We start from the raw sequence: 20,005 nt of genomic DNA on the forward strand, positions 1-20,005 counted from the left end.
AATTAATTGGTTATCGATAGTGACCATAAGGCAACATTTATGGAACTCTTAGTGTACACCAGGCACTATGACAATCCCTAGACCAAGAGGATCTTGTTTGACTCTCAAAAGAACTCTAACAAGAAGGAACAGTTATTGTCCTCATTTTTCAGACCCATGAAACTGAGGCTCAGAAAGTACAGAACATGCTCAGGTCAGCAAATGGCAGATCAAGGAATTGCAACCAGATGGTCTATCTGGAAATCTGTGGCTCAGCCTCTGCATTTTCTAACACAGTTGCCCGATTTGTGAGTCCAGCGAAGCTTAAATAACCACCATGTAAGGAATGGAGAGGCCCAGAAGAGTTTGTTTGCAAGGCTCGTTCACTTGGGGACTTCTGGATTTTACCTGAAGAAGCAGCAGGAATGGTTCATGCCAATGGGGAATGGAGGGGACTTTGCACCATCTCCCAAATTGGGTCTCTTGAGATAAGAGGCCAACTGAGGAGAGTGAGGCCTTGAGTACAGCCCATGGGGTTCTCTGGGGACTCAAGCAGTGCTGTTTCTGAGCCCACAGGACCAAATGAACATGTGGTTGGTAGAGGGTCTGTGCCCCATCTTTTGCCTGAGTCCTGGGCATGTGGGTGTCCAGAAGCCCCTTGTGAGAAAGCAACAGTTCCGCAGGAGAGAGGGGGAAGGGAACGACTTAGAGATGAGCACAACTGAGGCAAACTCTGGGGCCTTGAAGGAGTGACCAGAAGGATCTAAGGAGGAACCAACATCCTACGTTGGACTATATTAACGTAGAAGTGATTTTCTAGGCCTTCCAGTTGGTCCCAGCTAGTGACATCTGGGAATTTAGGTTAGGATTAGAAAATGGGTAACTATAGTTGATAAAACTGTCTAATTGAAATTTGCTAAGAGAGTAGAACTTAAGTGTTCACACACACACACACACACACACACACATACACACACAAAAGATAAAAGAGGGAAAAAATGGTTAAGTCAGTAGACTGGACACCAACCTGCTGAGGTTATAAAAGAAAAACTGGTCTTTCAATGGGTCAATTCAATGGGGGAGTTTGTGCCCCCCCCAACCCCACCCCCATGGATGCAAGCATCTCTGCAGCTCATACTCGGGCATGTGTGTTTCCCTTTCACCAAATGTTCTGGAGCCACCTTAGCTTAAAGACAGGACATAGTGCCATGCTGCCCCACATTCTCTGTGTTGCAAGATGCCTTGGCTCTGTCTGTATTTCAGACTTCATTGTCAGAGCCCTCCAGCCAAGGGCCAGGAGGCCCCTGGGGCTGAACCAGTTGAGTTGATGGCCATTTGTAGCGAGGGGGACATGCACCAAGGACCTGCGGGCATCTGAGTGCAGGGTTCAGAAAGGACCTGAAGGACTGGGGCCTTGCTGGGCAATGAGGGGGCGGGCTTCAGGAAAGGGGCTTGGATTGGATGCTGCCAGGGAGCAGGGGTAATTTTATGATTGGGTATCTTAGTAAATCTCACATAGAATGCAGGATGGTGAGGCCCAGGCCCAAGTCTGGAACTGGGGAAGGAGGAGCGGCTGCTGGTGTCCTGGGGACAGGAGGGGGGCATGTTTGGTCTTCTGTGGCTTGGCAGCGTACGTGCTTAGTTCAGACTGATCCCAAGGGGTCCGGGGTTTGCCTGGCTCCATCACGATGGGATGGTGTCTTGTCTGAAGTTAATGTTCTGCAAAAATATTTCTGTTCAACAGGAGGGTACCACTGGCCAGCTGTGAGTACCCAGCCAAGAGGACCAGGCCAGCCCCTGGTGCACGGCGGCTCTTCTTTCTCACTGTGAAATGAAACCCATTCTACTTTGAATGTAATTTCTGCAGCTTTTTTTTTTTTAACCACCTGGTCCACCATCCAGAACACAGCTGTGAATTCACTGTTAGTTGATTTTTTTTTTTTTTTCAGAAAATCTTTCCTTTCTCTCTCTCTTTCTCTTTTTTTTTTAGAAAATCTTTTCTTTTGAAACTCTTCTTTGTGGCCTTCCAAACTCAGTGGGTCTCTCCAGACAGGCAGAGATCATGACACTGCAGCATTCGATCACATTCATTGGCCAGTGCCCCGAGGTTTCCATGAGACCTCAGGGTGTTTGTTGTTGGACACGACTCTCTTCATCTTTGCCAACATTCTAATGTCAAATTACAGCTTCAAACACCGAAGAAAGCAGGGTTGCAGGAACTTATCTTTTAATGCTTGAGGGATTTGCAAGGGATTGGCTCAGAGGAGAGGGGCTGGGTTGGGGGACCACTCACATTTAGAAAAGGCCATCAGCTGTGCTGGGTACCTGAATCTGTTGCATTGAAGGGAAGTGGCCTGGGCAGTGAGCTGATGCCTGGTCCTTTTGCAAATTGCTGTGGACTCCCTTATCCCATCCCCCCACCCCCTGCTGCAAGCAGAGGGGATGTTGATTTTACATCACATTTGCACAGGCATGGTGAATTAGATTACCCTGCCTCCCCTCCCCTGCTACACAACCAAGCACAGTTGTCTGTTTCCTATCAGATGGAGCACCCCTCACTTTGTGCTACAGGAATTGACTGGTAAGTGGTCTTCCCAGGCTGGGGGGGATGCAGGATGTCCCCATGAAATTCTGAAGGGCTGACCTAAAGAGTGGTCCAAGCATCCCCCAAACCTAAAACATCCTACTCTCTGGGCCTCAACATGGGGCTGGAGACTAGCCAATGACCCGTCTGCCCAGTGATCCCCCAAGGTGCTGAGTATGAAGATACCCCAGGAGACTTATTAAAATACAGATTCCTGAGTCCTGCCCCAGGGTTTCCAAATGAATGGATCTGAGGAGGGGTCCAAGAATCTGAATTCTTAACTAATCTAACCTGAGGAATTCTTAGAAGCAGCCAGGAGCTTAGGAATCACTAATCTGGTCCAGTGTTTCTCAGCTAAGGGAGGGGATAATCAGACTAGGTATCTTTTTATCTCCAAAAAAGAAAAAATACATGTGTGTGCACGTGCGCTTATGCATGCCCATGGGTGTGTGAGCCCTTTGTGTCCCCTTTCTTCTTCTGCCATATGTTGAAATGCCCTCTAGAAAGAAGGACAATATAAGAATTTTTTAAAAGCCCGCAGTGATCTTGATACCTTCCTTCACACCCTCACTGCTATGGAAACCAGTGAAGGGGAGAATATGACACCCCAAACTATGCCTCTTTGGCAGAAGGATTATCTTGAGCTGATTATTATTAAGAAACAGCAGACACAGGAGAAGCTCTGAAAACCTAGTAGAAGTTATTCTTTTGTAAGGGATATTCACATTTAAAAGGAAATCTCCATGTGTAAGGGTGTCTCCCTCTGTACCAGGAAGTGGGGGGGTAACACAATCTCTAGAAACTCTTACCAATGCAGAAGGCAAGGATTTAAATCTGCATTACCCTATTTACTGTGGTTTCCTGGTGACCTCCCAATGACGGGACCCTGTCACCGGTCTCCCCAGTGTCTTTTTTTTTCTTGTCTTGAGCTAAAGATGGTATTTATGGCGATGGCTTCAACCATTTCTGGGAGTTATTCAGTTTTCCTGAGTATCTCCCATATATACAGGAGATATATATGTTATCAAACTTCTGTTGCTTTGTTCCTGTTAATCTGCCTTTTTATTACAGGGTCTCAGCCAAGAACCTAGAAGAGTAGAGGAAAATTATTTTTCCTTCCCTACACCATGGATCAAGAGCAAGTTTGGAGAGGCAGCCCTGAGGCCTAAGGAAGGAGGTTGCCTGCTCACAGGCTCAGCTACATGAGAAAGCCAGGACAACCAGCCCCGCAACCTGGTCCAATGTCCAATGTCCACCCCTCACAGGTCCAGCACCCTCACTCAGTGTTCTCAACACTGCAGTTGGGACTGAGCTTCTGGGGTGTTCATAGCTCAGCAGCCTGCAGTGCAGCCGGTGAGCCGGGGAGAGGCAGGGCCTGGGGTCAGGGGAGGCAAAGGAGCAACGACTTGCAGGAAGGCTGCACCATGGTCATCTGGTCATGGGCAGCAGGGGCGAACAGTGATGTGCATTCAGGGCCCAGCTGGTCTGGGAAGCTGGCATTTCCCAGAGCAATGACCAGAGGTGTGGGATGCAGACTAGTTCTGGAAGAGGCCAGAGAAGCTCCTCCTTCACAGGAGCATCTGAGGTGCCTGAAAGGGTTAAAAGCCAGCTGGGCTCTGCAGGAGCCAATCCTCAGAGGGTGTGGAAATTCAAAGTGCTGCAAAGCTGCCTAGAAAACAGAGCTCTGGGAGGCTCACTGAGCTCATTAACTTTTAAAGAGGTTTCTACCCCCTTATCTCTCCCCAGCACCTTTCTCCAGGCAGCCTGGTGAGCATGGCTCTGCTCCAGAAGGTGCTGCTACTTCTTCAGTGACTCAAGCACCCTGAGAAGTGCCTTTCCCCCACAGGCCAGTAATAATGGGGCCATTTGACCTGTCAGAGCTTCCCAGCACTTAGTGGTCCCCCAAAGCCTGCAAAAGGAAATGCACCTTCCAAAGGTGCCAAGCCCACTGCTGGAGAAATGCTTAAAATGTTGAAATCTGAAGTTTAAACCCATGTAAAAGAGAAAACTCCGGGGATCTAATTAAACCTTCCAGGTAAATGCTATAATGGATAATGTTAGAAACTCAGAGGGCTATGGAGTGTGGTCCTCTGTTAGGCTTGACGCCCAGACTCTGGACAGCAAGGCCCTGACCCCATGACTGTCCACTGAGAGGTCAGGCCCTACACATGCCCAGCTGGCTGTGCTCAGTGCAAAGGAAATTTGTTCTAGGCCCTCTTGGGATATAAACCATTTACAAGCAGGCAACTTGACAGTTACACAGATTTGTTGTTAAGCTGGTAGACAAAGTTTAAGTCTCTTTATCCGGCTTTCCTGTTCCACTTTGTTTCTCTGCTCAGCTGGCCCTGGTAGCATGGATCAGCAGGAACAGCCTTGCTCTCCGAGGGCTGAGTCCAGCTTAGCCTCTCAGCCATGTGGTTTGGACGTCTCGGTCTCTCTTCATCAAATGAGGACATTTCCACTATGAAACGTGTTATCCCTTCTAATTCTAACATTCGGTAACTGAGAATAGGAAAAACAGATTTGAGGGTATACGTGGGTTTTAAGCAGGGACCAGTTCTCCTCCTGGGAATCAGCTTCTAGCGTCTCAACTGTTTCCAAAGCTGCCTTTTACACATCTCCCAGTTACTACTATAAAACCGGACATTCTATTGCTTTGGCATTTTTGTGGGATTCAAGTAAAAGATCTGTATTTGCCAGCATTGTTACCTACAGGCAACTAGAATCTATACCAGCTAGTTAAGACAGAAAGAGATCTGGATAGTTCACAGAATTATCAGGAGGGCTAAAAGCAACACGGATGGTGGGCAGAGCTTCCAGAAGATGGCTTCTCTCCCAGCATTGCCAGGAGGCGACCACTTCTGCAGTCACACACAGTGCGCAGGACTTTCACAAGAAGAGACACACCTCTCTCACAAACCATCATTACTTGAGGCTTTATGTCGTTGCAGCTGAAAGCATTCTCAACTAGTTAACAGCATATTTGACTTCATCAAGAATCTCAAACCCAAATAACTTACTTCTAATTTCCCCCGGGAATTCAGATTTATCGTTCATTTAATACATACTGCCTGAATGCCTTCTATGAGCTTTGTTCTATGCAGTTTGATCAATAAGGCCCTGCCATGCCCTCAAGCAGCAGTTAATCTAAGGAAAGACCCAGGGAAGAATCCAGATACTCCGAGACAAATGCCCTCATAAGGGTGATCCTAACACCCCGTGGAAGTACAGCTGCTGAAGCACCCTGCCCAGCCGGACAAGGGATGGGAGGGCCTCCCAGAGAAGTCCTCTCCAAACGGAAAGCAGGGAGTAGCTCATCGGGGACACACAATAGAAGCCATGGAGCAGTACATGCAAAAGCGAGGGATGCAAAAGAACTGGCGTGTTCTGGGGACTAAGAGCAAGTCTCCGTATTTGGGGGTAGTGACTATCAGGGGAAGAGAATTGAGAGCTAAACAGAGTTCTGATCATGGGAGGCTCTGGAAGCCATGGGAAGAAATTCAGATTTTATGATGGGGAAAATGAAGAACCATGGTATAATTTGGAAAGATTGATCAGATTTGCAGCTTAGAAAGCCCCCATCAGACTGCTGAGGGGTGGATGGTGGATTGGCAAGGGGAAGGGAACTCAGTTGAAGACCACCACAGGAATTTAGGGGAGAGAGGAGGGAATGGTAGGGCATGGAGACCGAAGCTGGTTGCCAGGTGATAGTCATAGAGTAAATAGAGACATGGACATTGGGTGGCAGACAGGGTGGAGGCAGGCACATCCCTGAGAGAGGACAGGTCTGGAGAATATGCTGCATTGGTCAGTGTGGGACTTGTGAGAAGAGTAAACACATTTAAGAATGAGGGCTTGAGGGTCCCTCTGATATATTCACTTCACTATCCAGGGATGAGAACAGTTGTTGGTGTTCCCTAGAGCCTTTGGCTTACTTACTGGGTCTTGGTTGGTTACAAGATCAGTGCCCTCTGGGGACACCTGGGTGGCTCAGTCAGGTAAGCGTCTGCCTTCGGCTCAGGTCATGATCCCAGAGTCCTGGGATCGAGCCCCGCATCGAGCCCCGCATCGGGCTCCTTGCTCAGCGGGGAGCCTGATTCTCCCTCTGCCCGCCACTCCCCCTGCTTGTGCTGTCTCTCTCTTTCTCTGACAAATAAATAAAATCTTAAAAAAAAAAAAAAAATCAGTGCCCTCTGGATAAGAGATGTGCTACTGCATTATGTTTTCATGGTTTGAAAAACATTTGACACTTTGTTTAAACAGTGATTACCACTGAAGACAGGGTGAGATTAAAATCCTGGCCAACTGGAGCTAGAAGGCACAGCCCTATTGCTCACCCCCTGACCTCGGGTGGGGGCAGGGCAGGCCACACGGACACAACCACAGCAGATAGGAGCAGGCTCCTGGTCCCACTTGGTCTTCCTCCAGCCACATCCCCAGGGATAGGCATTCTCTTTCAGGAAGAGGAAATTCACTTACAGTAATGCCATGCCATCAGAAGAATGAGGATCCAGCGGCAGAGTTTGAAAGGACAATGCTCCCGTCAAAAGGTCTTTCAAGCTCCCTGGGCCAGGAGAACGTAGCAAATGTTGGGTACTACTCTCTCTGCCGTGCTTTCCTGGCCTCGTCCTCCTCTTTCTCCCCGCCACTCCACCAAGTCTGGGCTAAGGGCTTCTTCCCTGCCCTCCCACAGCTCCCTCCCTGAGGCTTCCATCAAAACATTTACCCACACTGCCCTACATGAAGGTCCTCTCTGTCTGTCTTTTCCTGAGGCCTGAGACCCATTGTAGTTCACTTCTTATCCCCATCACCTGGCATGTACCTAGTATAAAGAAGTTATTAAATAAATGTTGTAGAATAAATGAGCTGTAGAATAGCCTCGTCTCCATGTATGGTTGCACAGGTTGTGTACTGGGAGGCCTGCACAACCATGCACAACAACACTCAGAAAAGACAGAACTTTATTGCCTGAATTCATGAAAATTATTAACCATCTTACACTTTGTAGCCAGGTAAATCACCCGCTCCAACAAGTTGTTCGGCATTACTGCCCACTCTCAGGAGGTAACATTCCTAAGTTCCCCAGCAAAGGTTGTATTATTTAAAGGGGCAGTCCTTCCCTGCCTTTCACCCATCTGTTCTCAACTTGATCCAGGCAATCTCTTTTATTGCCTACCAAAGATATCGCAGCTCAGGTGATGCCGTTTCCGGATGGTGACCTATTCCATTAGGAAGGCAAGACCTGACGAGTTTCCTCTTCTAGACCGTCAGGAATGGTGCCAGTTAAACCTGGGCCTGGCAAGAGCCCCAGATTCAAGCACGCCACAGAATGCCTAACATTCATCCTCTGTCTTGCCTCGGAGTGACTGAGACCAGCCCAGGGGAGGAAAGAGCCCCTGTCTCGAGCACACTGCAATGGGGGCATGCCCTGAATCGCCCTCATGAACAATCCAGCAGCACAGCGTTTACTGGAGACTAAGGGCTTTCTCTCGGGTAACTGGTTTCCCATCCTTACTGGGCTCGTGAAAGAATCGTAGAATGACAGATCTGGACAGAAGCTTACAGACCATCTAGCATCTCCCCTCATGAGGATTCAGAAGCTCAGGGACAGAGCCAAAGCTCAGTCATCCACACGGTGGTGGCTGTGGGGAGGCAAAGAGGTAATAACTCATGAGAACCTGTCACCGCCAGCTTTTCCCACCAAGCCCGCTAAGAGGATCCTAACTTAGATGTTAAACCCTCCTCTTGGAGAACTGCTCCTACTTATGCACCACTCCCCACAGGCCCTACGCATTATGCAGACAGGCTGTTTGCTGTTAGAACACAGCGTTCTCACTCAGACCTCCCGGCCTTTGCATCTACGCTTCCTCCCACCAGGAATGGCCTTTCCTTCTTCCCCGGCCACATGCTCTGGTTCCTTCAGGAACCAGCTCCCATGCCCCCTCTGACAGGGACCTCCCCACCGAGCCCTGCCTCCCCTGTGGACAGAGTGAACCAATCCCTCCTTCATGCTCCCCTGCAGGCTAGACCTCCTTTAGAGAGAGCTGGTCCAGCCAGTTTACTGCCTGCAACACCCTCGTGGCCACCCCCTCCGATTTCAACGCCAGCTCCTCCTTGGCCTTCTGGCACTCCAATGGCTCCTTCAAACACTTCCTGTCGGTCTCCCACCACATTCTCCCTCTTCTCCCTCCCAGGGAGTCTTCACTCATCTCTAGCTGTAATTGTATATTTGGGTTTTTTCCTTATTTAATTTATTGAAAAATATCTATTGCCCTCCTGCTACATGCCAGGCACTTGGGATGCAATGATGACACGAAGGATCACAATGTCACAATGTCACATCCTGGTAGTATGGGGGCAAGACACAGGAAGCAGCCACACACCCAAGGCATGGACTGGACCAGTCTGATGGTGACACATGACAGGCGATAGGTGAGGCAGTAAGTCTAAGTAAGGCGTTGAGAGCAGCTTGCCTGACATCTGTCCCCGTGCCCAGCCTCTGCAAGGTATGCTCCATGGCAACGGGGTTTGCGTACCCGGGCTGCTACAGCCCTGAGAGGCCAGACATGGGCAATACATGTTCGCTGATTGAATCAATGAGCATGGCTTTTGGAACCAACCACCACCAGCCCCTGAGCTCCTTGAGGGCAGAAGCTACTTATTACTCACCTCTGCATCTCCAGCACCTGATGCAGGACAGGGTGGAGGTCTCCCTCCAAGGCGCCTTATCCATCTCATCTTCAGTAAGCCTGAGAATGTAGACTGCCTTCCTCCTCTCGTCTAAGGCAAGAAATGTTTCCTAGTTGCCGGGTCAGTGGAACTCAAATAAATGATCTCGTATTTTCTTCACTCGGCTAGCCTCATAGTGCTTTATAAACTGTGAAGTGTGGTTCATTTGTTCATCTCACACAGCTTCATCGGGTATGTACAGATGTCTATAATACTTATGATCACTATTACTCCTCAGAGGAGAGCCTGTCCCAGCCTTCCCCCAAAACCATGCTCCCTTCCAGACATCTGACACATGCATCTCGTTCTGTGCCAGGGTGTGACCTCTTGATGACAGGGACCTTGCCCGTCTGGGACACCACTGCACCTCCTGCTCCTAACACGGTGCCCAGCTTACAGCAGGGGTCTACTCAATGTTTTGCAAATAAATGGTGCCTTGCTGAGGGACACAGAGGCCAGGTTCATGGAGTCTATCCCGACCTGAGCTCCAACCTTCACACTTTGGGCAACCACTTTGAGGGCCTTTCTGCCCTGGCCTGTAAAACAGAACTGTCACAGGGCGCTGCTTCCCACACGGGGCCCTGTCCAAGGGATGAAACCCCATACGGGAAAGTTCAGGAAAATCCTGTAACATATAAGTTGGAACTAATAGCAGGACAATCCCAATGACCAGCAGTGGGACTAGAAGAAACCATCAGGCTTCCCAGGGAGGGGTTCTCACTCATGGTTTAAGGCTCCGAATCAATGCCACCTCCCTGAGAATCCCCTGCCTCCTGTCTCCCCAAGCCCCTGGCATACAACCGAGTCGTCGCATCGCTGCCATTACTTGCCTGCTTGTCTGACTCCCCCACGGCCCCGGGGTCCCTCAGGACCAGGACTCTGTCTTGTTTTTTATCCTGAATCCCCAGCACCTAACAGAAGACCCTGGCACACAGGCAACGCTCGGCAAACTTGCCGGATGGAATTCTTAACCAACCTTCCCTCACATTTATTAAGGACAACAAAGGCACATCTGCAGACTGGGGACATTGTTGGCTCCTGACTCAGCTCTTGGTCATTCTCAGGGTGCGTGGGCAGACCAGCGACGGCGTCCCAGGGACAGGCGGGGTTCCTGGACTCGGGGCGGCTCGCGCCCACCCGCCCCTTCTCCTCTCCCGCGGGCGCCTGACGTGCCTCCCTCCGCTGGGCGCATCTGGGTTCATCCAAGCCAGCGGTGCATGCTAGCGGCTGGGGTAGGGGCCCACACGGTGTGAAGAAGAGGTGGAGGTCTCCAGAGAGGCTTCCAGGGGAGCTCGCTCTGCTCTAAAAATTTAAAAAGACCCAGAAGGAAACATCATCAGCCTCTGCCGCCTGGCAGTTGTGCAGAAGCGACGACTCTGAGGCTGCCCACCCAGCAACGAGGCAGCGGGACGCACCCGGGGCTCAGTACCCCCATCAGCCCCCTCTCGGCCACGTGCTCCTCGAGAGTACGAGCTCCTTGGGCTTGCCTGTTCTGTTACAAGATCACGTAAGATGCATCTGGCTGAAAGGAATCAAAACCCCAACTCGCCGGGGCGCCTGGGTGGCTCAGTCGTTAAGCTTTGTCTGCCTTCAGCTCAGATGATGGTCCCAGGATCCTGGGATGGAGCCCGATGCGGGGCTCCTGGCTCGGCGGGAAGCCTGCTTCTCCCTCTCCCACTCCCCCTGCTTGTGTTCCCTCTCTCGCTGTGTCTCTGTCAAATAAATAAACAAAATCTTAAAAAAAAAAAAAAAAAAAAAACACCCAACTGGCCAATGATTTAAATCAGGAATCAGCAAGCTTTTCCTTCGACAGGTCAGATAGTAAGCATTTGAGGTCTCGTGGGCACACAGCCTTTGACACAAGGCTTGTGCTCGCCGTTGAAGCTCCAGAGCACCACCACCAAGGAGTGTGCAGATGAGCCTGGCTGTGTGCCAGTAAAACGGGATTTACAAAACCAGGCAGCAGGCTGAACGTGGCCATATGGTTTAAACCGTAAATTCATTCATCGTTTACTGAATAGCAGAACAGGACAGGAGGAAAGTTCTGGCTGGTTCAGTAACTGTGACATGGCATCTCTGCATTCTCTGTCTTCCCTCCCAAGGCTCCAGGAAGGCTGTCCCAGACCTGAGTGTCACCACCACCTTGGGTTCAGCACCACCCAAGGCCAAACAGGCAAGAGTGTGAGAGGGACCCCAGCATCCCCCACACTGCCCACACCCATGTCTTATGTTCCACATGCCACGCTCAGCTGCAAGGCAATTGAGAAGCGGGTGAGCGAGGGAATGGCTGGCGATGGCTTTGGGGAGGCCACCAAGAATGTCAGCCCCAACAAATTGTCAACAAGAGGAAGGGGATGGTGACTCAGAGCAGGTGAGCTTTGGGAAGGAAAGGTGCAAGGCAGACCAGCTTCCCTGGGCTGAGATAGCAACTCCAGGGCTCATAAGAAAAGTCTAAAACTGCAGGGCGCCTGGGTGGCTCAGTTGGTAAAGCGGCTGCCTTCGGCTCAGGTCATGATCCCAGCGTCCTGGGATCGAGCCCCACATCAGGCTCCTTGCTCCACAGGAAGCCTGCTTCTCCCTCTCCCACCCCCCCTACCCCCCGCCGCTTGTGTTCCCTCTCTTGCTGTGTCTCTCTCTGTCAAATAAATAAACAAAATCTTAAAAAAAAAAAAAAGTCTAAAACTTCTTTTTAAATATTAAATACTACTCTTAACATTGAATTAAAATTAACGTTAAATTGAAATCTTAAAAACATAATTGCAGAAACAAGAGGAACACCGAGGAATTTACTGGAAGACAGTGCCAGAAAGATGTCTAATCTAATTTGCCAAGTGCATTCACATACATTTTAATCTCATCCTCTTGACGATCTTATGAAGAGGTCTTTGTCCCAGGTTACGGGTTAACATGGCAGAGTTGGGGTTCACGTTCGGTCTTCTGACCTCCGTGCCCAGGAAATCTTCTCTATGGCGCCTGTTCGATGGTACAGATGCTCACAGGAGACTGGCTCAGATGACCGAGGGCTGAGAAACCAAGCTGTTTGGTCTGGGAAAGCAGGTGCACAAGGGGCTGAAGAGAGCCAAAGCCTGTGTCTGAGAAGGTGCTACACTTGTTCTGTTGGGCACCATGAGGACACAGAGTTCGGCCCAAGGTAACCAAGCCTAGGGGTCAAAACCCCTCCGAGGGGCCAGGCCATGCTGGCGTGATGAGCTCTCATCATCAGACGTGCTCAAAGCACAGAGGAAGAGCCCTTGGAAGGAGCTTGCGGCCCAGAGTCCAACTACAAGTTGGATTCGATGATCCTAAGTCCCCAGTGCCCTTTTCACCCCAAGATTTGAGGAGTTTGGGCAAAGGAGCATCAAGGAGGATGACAGGGAGCTGAGGAATTGCCAAGGTGTGCCAGCAGGACCTATGGGTCCCAACTGGCCCAGGGCTTGAAGAAAGGGCATGGGGGGGTGGCTAGGGAAGGGAAGCCCATGCAGTCAGGGAAGCCATGGGAGCTCCTCCATCACTTCTGAGAGACCTAGCGCATCCCGGGCGGAAGGAGACACTGCCTGTCCCTCCGCCATCTTACCCCCTGGGTTCTAAGGGAACCAGAGCCTGGTCTACACTCTGCCCTGCACGAGTTGCAGAACTGGAAGAAACCTCAGAAATGACTCTCACCACCCTTACCCCTACCCCCACACACACTCAGCATACTCACATACAACCATACACACTCACCACACACACACACTCACACACCCCCAACCACACACACTCACCAAATACTCACACACAACACACACTCACACAGTAACACACACTTAGCATATACACACATACAACCCTATACATTCATCACACACATACAACACACATACACGTACCCATGCTCACACACACACACACACACACACACAAACACACGCGGTGCACGTGCCATCAGTTTGGGATATTTTACAGAAGCGGAAACTGAGGCAGCGTGTGATGAGGAGCCATGCTCGTGTCCACATGATGACATATCAGGCGGGGACCTGGATCTGGCACTCAGCACCCATCCACCTTCCCCTCCCTTCCCCGCTCTGTTCTCCCCGTCACTGATGGTTCTCCTAGGCTCTCCCCAGTGGCAAGCGGTGTCGGGGAGAAGGGCCAGGATGGCCACCATGGCCTGGAGACCCCACTGCCAACAACCAGCTGTCCCCGGACGGGCGAGATGCATGATTTTCTTTGCTCTTCACCCAACGCTCAGCAGTGCACAGGGGGACCTTTCTGAGAGGGGTAGATGTAGATAGAGAAGAGAAGAAGGATGGGGACAGGGGCTTGCCGCTATGGAACAGACCACCTGTGCTGTCTCGGGGCAGCCGCGATGAGCTGGCCTATCTCCTGTCAAGTGTCCTCCAGGGAGAATTAACGAGGGGTGTTAAAAATGAAACCCAGGCAGCTGGAGCCCTTCTGCCGGGGGTGTGGCGGAGACTCGGTCTGAGGCTGTATGCTAACGGCGGGATGCCTCTCGTCAGGTGTCCCTGCTGCCTGGCCCCTCCTGGCCAGAGAAGGAAAGCATGCGTCATGTTGGGGTCTCCGGGCACCACGCAGCTGGTCCTGAAGATTGTCCTGCCGGCTGCTTCTGCCAGAGGTCGCCTCAGGTCCCCTAGCTTTGCTTCGGGTGGGGGGGCCTTCCTGAGGACCAAGCATGTCCCGGCCTGCCCGTGGGCCCCAGGCTGAACTTCTGCAGGGGAAACTGAGGCCTCTGAGCCTCCCACAGCTGAGGGGGAACATGGATAGCAGGCGAGTCTCCTGTATTCAGAGGAGAGAAGTGAAATCTTTTTGAAGGGAGGGTATAGAAACTGAGGACTCCTAAACAGAAATGATAAACATCTTTTCCTGGATCTGGAAAGAGACCGCCTCTCTGCCTGGGGCAGGTTTTCCATTCAGGAGGTCCGTGTTGTCTGGTGTGTGCTGGTCAGGTCAGCCTCATGCACCTGGGAGGTCCAGGTACGGCTCAGGGGCGCCGAGTGAGCCGATCAAGTCCTTACAAACCTACGCCCTTTCCCTCTGCAACTTAGGAGGGCAGCCGAGGAAAGTGGGATCAATTCTTTGAGAGGTGGAGAAATGGATTGTTTTAAATTCCTACATACTACAAACCGAGCTAAACTTTGCAGATGTGTTCAGGGAAAGGATTGGTAAAGTTAAAGCAAACCAGTAACAGGGCCTCCAGAGCATCCTGAGAAAACCTTCTGGCTTAATAGAAATCACATGCAAATTCTTTCCTTCTGATGGTGCCGACAACAGACTCTACCTCAAAGCCCCAAGAGGCCTGTTGTACTTTTTTTTTTTTTTTTTTGATCACTGTGGAAAATCATTCTTGCTTTTCTATGTATGTGTTTTTATAAATTCTCCCAAATTTCCAAGGCTTGGTTCCAAGAGATGCTGCCTCAGTTGAAGCGACCATTAACTCTCTTGGCTCTGGCACCCCGGATCCTGGGGGCCATCCCCGGCACCTGAGGGAACATTCCAGGTGAGCCAGCAGTGTGTGTTCGCAGGTGGCCCCAAGCTGTACGGTCAGCTGAGGTCCCGTCACAATAGAGCCGGCCCTAGACAAAGGCCTCCCAGGTACCCAGGCCGCAAGGCAGAGCCCCTCATTCCAGACCTTCCCACTCGGTTCTCTTCTGTTCTCACTCCACAGGCCCCCGCTCCATGGGAATCTGACCAAATACCCCTGTGAGATACTCGACCTTCGTGCCCTCTCTCAGACAACTTTTTCAATGGAAACTGCCCCAATTTTGGACTGCTTTCCACCCCCCTGAATCGTGGCTTACTTGCCAGGCACTGTGCACTCATCACGATGGATGAGACAGTTTCTCTGCTAGAAGAGTAGACTGCGAATTTGGCCTGAGTCACAGTAAGGAAGGTCTGGGGACAGAGGGGCAACTGACAGCTACTGAGCATTAAGCCGGCACCAGGCTATGGGGACACCAGGACGTCGCAAGGATGGAATGGAGCAAACCCTGTCATTAATGCAGGGCTTGAAGCTGGAAGAAGGCAAGAGGTGGCCGCGGGAGGAGGTTGGCCCTCAGATGCTGCAGGAGGGGCCTGAATCATGCTCCTTCCTCTGCTGCCCCTTGAGTCACTGCCTCCATGCTCAGTGGTCTGTGGGCTCCTCAACGTTCACCTTCCCTGCCAGGCCACCGACCCTCATCCCTGGGCCTCAACAAATGTCTGATGAATAAATAAGTGGATGTCTTCTGTCCTACAAAGCCAGCCGAAAGGATCTGAGCAGGGGAGTGGCCTGGCCAGCTGGGGGTTTTAGGGAAGCATTGCTAGCAGCAGGTGAGAGAGAGGCCAGAGGGGGAGAGATGGAAGACCATAGATGGGGCAGGGGTCTGGTGTGATTCCCATCCTGGGCCTGGCCCCCTCCTCGCCTCCTCCAGCCCTGGAGTGTGGCCCACTCTCCAGCCCCCGCAAGCTGGAGACCTGAGCCCAAACCCAGGCTCACTGGCCCAGATGTAGCCCCAGAGCTGAGCTGCAAGGCCAGCCGGGAGCCTTAGTCTCCCAGCCAGTGCGTCGGGTCTGTGCCCAGGCCTGGCATCACTCTGCTCACTCAGCCCTTTTGTATTACTGAGCACTACTGAGTGCCAGGCAGCCCGCCAACCGCCAAGCCCCAAAGGGACATTCCCTTTGTGCTTTGTTGTCACTCCTGGGGACAGAAGTGGCTGGTCACTTATCATCTGTGTTCTGGGAGAGTCTCATGCTCATTCACTCCCAGCACGGTGGGCTTCACAGTGGAAGTGCCAGTCCCCCTGGGACAGCAAACCTGTGCAGGGAGGGGACTTGGGAGCCTTGAGCCAAACTTTGGGGGGGGGGGGGGGGGGGGTTGCGGCATGTCTATCTTGGCAGCTCATGGGCTGTAGGAATGTGAAGGAAGAGGTTTGGGGAGAACCTATTTTTAGCCCACCTTAGAAGTGTCCCTGGTCCTTATCAGGCCCGTGCCTGGTGGGACGGAGCAGACCCAGTCACTCCTGCTATCAGGAAGGGTCAATAAACCAGAACCTCCGCCTCCTCAGAAGAGACTCTGGCCTCACTCCCAACTTCCCCTTCCTGTGCTCAAGTAGGTAAACACTTGGTTCCCTGAAAGCAGCTGGGATAAAGGCCAAGCTTCTCATGCCTATTACCTCCCCCCTGCCTCCCCCCTTGGGTGATGCCCTAGTTTATGAGGACACAGGTGGACCAAGGCAGCCAGCCAGGGCTCCTGCCCTCTTCGGGCCCTTGCCCTCTCCTTGGCGTCCCCTTTGCCACTTGGCTCAGTTTCCAGTCCAGACCAGAGGTGGCCTCCACAGGCAGTGCGTGGGCCCCCGAGACTTGGAGCAGCTGGTGGGCACCCCCGCTCCCCTAAAGGTTCACCTCCGCTCCCCTAAAGGTTCACCTCCACACTCCTCGGCCTCTTCTTTCCTCTTGCTTCTGTTACTGCATTTCCCTCGGTTAGGCCCCTCTGTCCTCCTTCTCTTTTCACTGCCCCATTGCTTATGCCCCAGGCCTCCTGACAACCCTGCTTGGCCTCTTGAGTCCAAAAGCCTTATCCGTGCTCTACAAAGGGAAGCTCCTCTGTGCTTATCCAAACCCGTGGATAAGCAAAAAGCCACATGGCAACCAAGAACATAGTTTACAAGCTACAAAAAAAGGAGGGGAGTAAACCCCTGTATTAAAAACTGCAACCTTTAAAAAACAGTCCAATTTAGAGGCAAAAAGAAACTATTAAAGGATTCTCACTGCTCCCTGACAAATATTGTCGTTCCGCCATTATTGCTTGGAAAGAGCTATCACACCAGTAAAAGGGTTCGAAGCAAATGTCATTCTTAACAGGCACCTGCCAAGAGGCCTGGACTTCACTGTGAGCACTCTGGAGCGCGGGCCTGGGTGGGGCAGGAGAGTGAGACAGGCAGAGGGCGACCATTGAGCGATAGTGAGCACTTGCTTCTGTGACAAAACACCACAGGGTGGGCGTCTTAAACAACCAGAGTTTATTTCTCACAGACCTAAGGCTGGAAGGCCCAGATCAAGGTGCTGGCCAGCTCAGTTCCTGGTGAGGGCCTGCTTCCTGGCTCACAGACGCTGCTTTCTTGGTGTGTCCTCACATGGCAGAGAGAGGGAGAGAGACACCTGCAGTGTCTTATGAAGACACTAACCCCATCCTGGGGGCCACCCTCCTGACGTCATCTAAACCTGAGTATCTCCCAGAGGCGCTATCTCCAAATACCATCCCACTGGGGGTTAGGGCTTCAACGTGTGAATCTGGGCAGATGAAATTCCGTCTCTAGCCTCCTCCTCACCTGGGGAGAAGTTCCTTTGAGCAGATGGAGATGCCAGGGCAGAGACCTGCAGTCTGCATTCCGAATTAGAATCCTCACGTGACAGGGCCGAATGTTTGGAATTCAGACTCCCGCCACTCCTCCAGTGTGAAAGGCCAGGGCAGCCCTGAGGGAAAGCCCAGAGAAATTTGGTCTCTTTAGAATGAAACTGTTCTTCTGCACATGGTCCCAGGGAAACCAGGGGTCCCAAGGCTCCTTGCAGCTCTCTGAGTGGGAATGGTGATTCTTCAGGAAGAAATAATGGCAAAGCAGTTGTCTCCTTGGGGTAACAGGCTCGATACGACACAAGAGCGGGAGGTGAGAGCTGAACACCGGCCCCACGGAAGCATCTTCACTTGAGCGCTGTTGGAAAGTAGTTTGATAAAGTCTCGCTCATGTTAAGTCACTTTCAGGATTTGACTCATTAATAATCAATTGCAGTCCTACTTGCCATTCTGTTGCCCGGGATAACATTTTGGAAGTCAGCTTCCTTTCTATTTCCATGAAGAAATTATTATATTTGTGGGATGCCTGGGTGGCTCAGTCAGTTAGGCATCTACCTTCGGCTCAGGTCATGATCCCAGGGTCCTGGGATTGAGTCCCATATCGGGCTCCCTGCCCAGCGGGGAGCCTGCTTCTCCCTTTGTCCGCTGCTCCCCCTGCTTGAGCTCTCTCTCTCTCTGACAAAAAAAAAAATTTTCTAAAAAAGAAAAGAAATGATTAATATTTGTGATTTAGTGAACTATCATTGATAAGTTCTTAATGAAAGTAGAGAAAGCTGACTAAAAATATTGTTGTCCTCAGCAACAGAACTGTGAATAGAACTGTAATTATTTTTATAACCAGTTCTAGAGATAGCATACTCATTTTTTCATTTTTAAGGAAAATACATACCATTATAGAATAGACATGTGATAATACTATGATTTCGATTCATACAGATAAGGTTTTCAAATTCTTCATGATTGCCTCCTGTAAATTCCTCAACTCCCCAAATTAATCCTTCCTCTCTTGCTTCCTTGGGCTCTAATGCAGATTTTGCTTCTTTTGTGCCCCCCGAAGGATATGATCTCGCCCCTCATGGAATCTCTGTCTTGATGATCGTACTCTTTTTGGAACATAATTGTGTATGAGCTTGCTCCAGCCTCTCACAAAATCATTCCTCCCTGAGTGCCACAAGGATTAGGGCATCTATACCTTGTTTTAAATATTATGGTTTATCCACAACCCACACTTTATAAATGTGTGAAATGACTAATCAAAACTTAAATCAAAACATGATGGAAAATTGGCCCACAAAGAAGCCATACAGAACATCCAAGACCTGGGCAGTGCATAAGACTTTTTCTCTTATGTTTTATCCAAGCTATAAAGCTAGGATGATTTAACTTCACTATAGAAGCAAGGTTTTCATTCACTGCTGTGTGCCCCGAGTTGTGAGAACCCACGTTCTTTTTGTGGGAATAGGGGAAGACATATTTTTATTTACCGAACCTATAGCCATAGCCTGAAAGAGGGGCTCCCTGTATTCCATACATCGCTTATCCTTTAAGCCAGCTTGTCCTCCCCAAATGGATGGACACCTTGAGAGCCCAAGTTTTCGTGTTTCTGGGGATTATTTTCATGATAAACAGAACTAGGAGATTTGGGAGATGAAGAACAGACATAGGCTAGATGGAGAATCAGTGTGACTCTAAAAAATCAAATAAGGAAAAAAACCATTTGGTGTTTTTAAAGATGAAGAAATGTATTCCATCTGCTATTTGGCTCCATGTGTTGCAACTAGAGACGAAAAAATTTTTGAAGGAGCCCGAAAAGCTATTTTCAATTTTTTTTCATACATTACTTCACTAGATGGTATTTCAAGCAAGCATGGAAAAGTATGAGAATGCCAGTTTTCTTTGTAAATCAGATGTAAAATGAGAAGACCAGCAAAATAATGGGAGCATAAGGATCCCTTGACTAGAAGAGGTCCAGGAGAAAGAAGGAAGTGGGGGTATACCTAAAGGAATTTAGCGGCAGAGTGGGAAATGAGAGAAAAAAAATTTAACTGAAGAACATATGGAGGGAAAGGAATTTAAAGATAGGCTATATTTTTACTAAACAGGTTAGACATGTGACAAAGAGAAAAGTCTCCTCAAAGCTAATTCCAATAAATGTAATTCTTAATGGCAGACACCAGAGCTTAGGAGTTTTCAAAATAGGGGCAAGGGATAGAACAAGTTGTGATCAGACATTTGCATTTTTAACATGGGGGTGGATCAGCCCAAGGAACAGATGTGGCAAGCACTAGCCTTCTGAGGGACAGAGGGACAGCATGTTGGGAGCCACAAAGCTGTCCCAGGGTGGTGGGAGGGGAAGGCGGAGGAGTGGGGTATCCCCACGGAGG

The sequence above is a fragment of the Mirounga leonina genome, unplaced genomic scaffold (genome assembly GCF_011800145.1).
Source record: "Mirounga leonina isolate KUSES-001 unplaced genomic scaffold, KU_Mleo_1.0 Mir_152, whole genome shotgun sequence".
Classification (NCBI taxonomy): domain Eukaryota; kingdom Metazoa; phylum Chordata; class Mammalia; order Carnivora; family Phocidae; genus Mirounga; species Mirounga leonina.